This window comes from Bactrocera dorsalis, chromosome 1 (genome assembly GCF_023373825.1).
Source record: "Bactrocera dorsalis isolate Fly_Bdor chromosome 1, ASM2337382v1, whole genome shotgun sequence".
NCBI classification, from domain to species: domain Eukaryota; kingdom Metazoa; phylum Arthropoda; class Insecta; order Diptera; family Tephritidae; genus Bactrocera; species Bactrocera dorsalis.
This window is the reverse complement of record NC_064303.1, coordinates 106024-111240: the sequence shown is the minus strand read 5'-3', so window position 1 is coordinate 111240 and position 5217 is coordinate 106024.

Here is a 5217-nt window from a genome sequence, read left to right as displayed (position 1 = left end):
TTTTGCGTTTTATTATTATTTAATTCAATGATCCTACAAGGTCTAGGCTACAAAGTTCTATTACAAATTACTCTTCATTTCCGTCACGAATTTCAAAAAAAAAATCCAAAATGTGCAATAGATTTATATACATAGTTTCATCTTCACATTTTTTCTTTTAAATTCCAATACTTAAGGGAAACTTAAGTATACATATATATATATATATACATATATAGTATATATGTGTATAGTTCTGAACATTCATATGCAGATTTGCTAATGAGAGAATTTTGTCAAAGCAATAATAACAGCCGCGAAATAATGTTAGTGAACCCAAATGAAACGACTTATTACTAGTATTTTTAATTTCAGACGCCAACCAATAAAACTTATTTCGTCAACACAAATATGTAGATATAAATATTTTGATTATGGAAAAACCTGATGACTTGTTTATTGTTTCGATTCGGATATTTTATCTAAACACTTGCATAAACTTTAATATAAATTAGTAAATGTTAAAAAAAAAATGGTGAAGAAGTAACGACTCATTCATTTATTACCCTTTTTGAGATTTTGTAATCAATATAGAAAATAAAAAATTTATAATAAGTAAATAAAATTAATCGGGATATAATAAAAAATATAATATATATTTATAATGATATATTTATAACGTAAAAATAAAAATAAATTAAATAAATACAACCAGAATAACAAAATGAAGTTGAATGAATATATTGGCTATTTGGGGTTGTCTTCAATATAAGTATGGATGCATACGAATATATTTAAATGCATTTATATTAAATCAAAAGATGTGAATAAGAAGATGTTTTTATTATTTTTTGGTTAATTTGTATAAAAATTTGCATAATACATATGTTTTTATACGAGGTTAACTATTAATGTAAAATATAAAAAAAAATTAATATGATTGACGAAAGGAAAAATTTAAAAATAATATAACGAAGATACATAAAATAACATACATATGTAAGAAAGTTGAAAATGAGAACTTTACTTTTATTGTAGCAAACGCATCGCTAATGTAGGGAAACAATTTACGACAAAGCAACAACTCAAAAATATTCTTATACAGCATATGAAATGGTCAATCCAAAGCATTTCGCAATTAAGTAAACGTAATCAAATGATCCTATTCCCATATTAGAATAGGTATTGCTCATTAAAAATTAATTCCAAACGTAACAGACACAGACCCGGATTTTTATTAGGCCAAATCGGCAGCATTCTACAAATATATATTTGGAAAATGTTTATATCACAACAACAGGAACTGGAATATTAAAAAATAAAGACATGACAGTTATCGCTATTTTGTTTTAATGGGAAATTATTTATGGCTTCTCTTTTTTGAAAGCTGAATACGTATTGTGCAAGACTGAAGCCAAAATCGAGATTGACATGCATACATATTGGCTCAAGTTCTACGAGTATCCGAATATAATGAAGGTTTACAAAAACTACAATTCAGATACAACATCTGCCAAGCGAAAAGGGCTCAGAAAACTAAATCACAAATTTCAGAGAATTTTATTTAATATTAGAATAGTAAAAAAGGAGGTGTAGATGCTAATGAAGTAATCGAAAGGATGTTTGCTCTACTCAAAGAACACTATAAATATTAGGGCTTTATATAAAAATTTGCTATATCCAAATAGGTATAGTTAGAATCGAAAATGGAATTGAATAAATCTAATATATAATCATGAATTCAATTTGTACTTTTGAATAAAAACTATGCAATGATAATTGAATTTAACAGCAATAAAATATAACATAGGATAGATTATAATTTAAGTTTAAAATATTAATTATTAGTAATTAGTAAAAATATGGATAATTGGTAAGGTAATTTAAGTGGAAACCGTTAGTTCTTTTTAAGAAATTAATTCTAAACCAATCATTAGCAAGCAAATGTAAGAACAACAATTGATGTTTAACAAACGTAGTTTTCTATAAACAAATAATTTAAGATATTCTAAAGTGAGTAAATACATATTTGTATATAGGTATATTAAAAAGTCAGAAGGGAATAGTTGTAGCATAAAAAAAAACGGAAAAATTTGTAGTTACATATGTTAGGAATGATAAAACTAAAAAAAGCACCAAGTTAATTTTCTGCAAGAAATATAAATAGGAGTATTAAAAAGAAAATGCCAAGCGTGTAATTTGAAAAGTACTCCATTGTAACATAACAAATTTATAAATAATATTTGTAACTTAGCCTTAGAAATGAGCAACAATATATTTTTTGATAAATGAAAAAAAATTAAAAATGAATATTTAAAAGTAATGAACATACCTTAAACCACATTTTCAGTATAAAACACAAATATTTGGTTATATATTTTTGAGGTTAAAATATCTTAAAGATGTGGATTAAGAAGTGTAAACTCTGTGAAATAATCTAATCCCAGAATAGCTATAAACCAAAATGAAATTTAATCGATTAATAAGTTGTATATGTATGTAGATATTTGATTTAATTGAATTAACTTACCAAATGTAATTAAAAGTGGAATTAAGTTTGTAACAACCATTAAAAAATTATATATATGTACACATATTGCAGTAATTAAATAAAATGAACAGCAAGTACCAAAATATTACTAAGCAAATCTTGTATTTTGTACAAATATAAAATAAATAGCGAGAAACAGTTGAAACAAAAGCAACAACAAAATTACACAACGGCTACAAGAAATATTATTATATACAAATTATAGAAAATAATTGTATCGTATATTAATTATTAATATTATACTTCTTATAATTACTTACTTATTATATCTTAATTTTGTAAAGAAAAGGAAATGTAGGAATAAAGTGAAAATAAATGAATATCTGAATACAAAACACATATGACAACAACAACATCAACGTTTGTTAATTGCAGAAGTAGTTGTTTTATCAAAAATGAACAATTCAAAATTGCGAAACACTGAAATAGAGAAAATAAAATATGAAGGAATTACTGAAATTCATAACTTTCAATAAAAATATGACTTTATTCAAATCTTCAAGGTTTTTGATTTTCATACATATATGTATAAGGTATTTTCACCTAATTGTGGATAGGCAGAACAATTGTATATGGTTATCATTCATATACTTATATATTAATATTACCAATATAATGTAGGTAGTGGTAGTGGAACATACATACATTTATACTAGAGATGAGCGATATTGTGATTTTTCGATATCTGTGATTTCAGTGATTGCTATTTTTAAATCGCTGTGATTTTATATTGCTATTGCGATCGCAACTAAGTCGACGTTCAAACGTCGTTGTTGTTGTTGTAGCGGCAGATTCTGCCAATTTGACACTGTTTGGCCGAATAAAAGTCCGGGTCTGTTCCACTTACGTAGACCCGACTGTCGTGGGAACGACGGAAACATTTTGTCGTTATTGGCGGCAAATTCTCTTTTGGCTCCTGTAACTCGAGTCAAGTTTTTCCGCCTTTCTTTTCACTACATTTTCGCAAATGTTGGAGCGGTTCGGCTACCTGACACTTAGAGCGTATTGCATAGTTCATTTGTATTTTGGTATGATGGTTTCACACATTTCTTAGAAGGAATTACCATTAGTGTGGTTGATAATTTGTTTGTTTAGAATACCCGTTTTTAATATTTTCAAGGCCAAATAATTAATGCGAGTTTCCTAATCTTTGGGAAAATATTAAAAACCCGTAATTTTTTTATTCCATCATTTTATCTGAAATTAATTAGTTACAATTCTTGTTTTCATCACAAAAAGCTTTCAAATTTGGTTTTAACAATAAGTAAAATTAAAAATTTTATTAAAACAAATTGAAATATTCCATTTTGATTATATTTCATCTACCACTTCAAACATCACACTTCACTTCTTTTCCTTTATACATTTCCTGCCATTATTAAAAAATATAAGAACGTTACACTCAAAACTTCAAACCGATATGACGAAAAATAGCATATACGATATATACAATACCCTGAAGAAAGTTGTTACTTTTCTGCTATTTGCTATTGTGATCGTAATTCACAGGTTCGAACTGCTATCGTAAATCACAGGTTCAAACTGCGATCACAGTTTCGAGCTGCGATCGCAATTCAAAGGTTCGAACTGCGATCACAGTTTCGAACTGCGATCACAGTTTCGAATTGCGATCGCAATTCACAGGTTCGAACTGCAATCACAGTTTCGAATTGCGATCGCAATTCACAGGTTCGAACTGCGATCACAGTTTCGAACTACGATCGCAATCGCAGTTTATAGAAGCGAACTGCTATTTATAAAAAGTGATCGCAGTTGCGATTTGCGATTTTTCAATCACAGTGAAAAAATCACCGGTAGTGAAATATCGCTCATCACTAATTTATACATAAGTGCGTTTCAAAAAATTAGCTTCTGAAATACGCTGTTTTCTCTAGTAGTCATAGTTGGTAACGCAAAATAATCAGAAGGTAAAAGGCAATTGGCAACACATTATGAAAAATACGTTATATGTGCAAGGTCGCGTGATTATCCGATAATTTTGCATTTTTACTGGAATTGAGGATAAAGCAAAGGCGCCAAAATTGTGTTAAGATATTTGGAATATATAAAATTACTTTAAAATTGTTCCGTAAAAGTGTTGGAGTTAGTAGCTAAATCTCAAAGATTATTGTTTAGAAGAGACGAGTTGTTCAGTTTATATTACCTAAGTATTCAAATATTTCAGAATATACAGTTTGATTTGTTATCAAATATAGAGTTGTTGTTAGGATTTCCAGGCTAAGGCTAAAATAATAAAATTTTAAGCCCATAACTACTTTTGTTGTAATCAACGATGGATTCAGAGTAATCACTTTTGGTTGACTTCAATGGAAAATTAACCAGTGAGAACTGGATGAACTCGACATAACATTGGTAATGATAAAATGCACTTTAATTTATAATATCACCCTCAAGATAAATATATTTACTACGCTCAATTATTGTTTCGCCATCTTTCGTTGTTTTCTCTACAATTTTAACTATCCTTAATGAAAAGAAACAGATGTGAAAAATGTGACCAGTAAGTTGCAAATCCAATATTCATGAATTTTTATAACATAAACGAAATGTCAACGGTACATTTCCAAGAAAAACATAAAAAAAATTAATCAACCACTTCCGGCTGCATCATTGCATCTGCATATCCGTTTACCGGCACCGATAATTGGTGTCTGCGGTGTTTAACC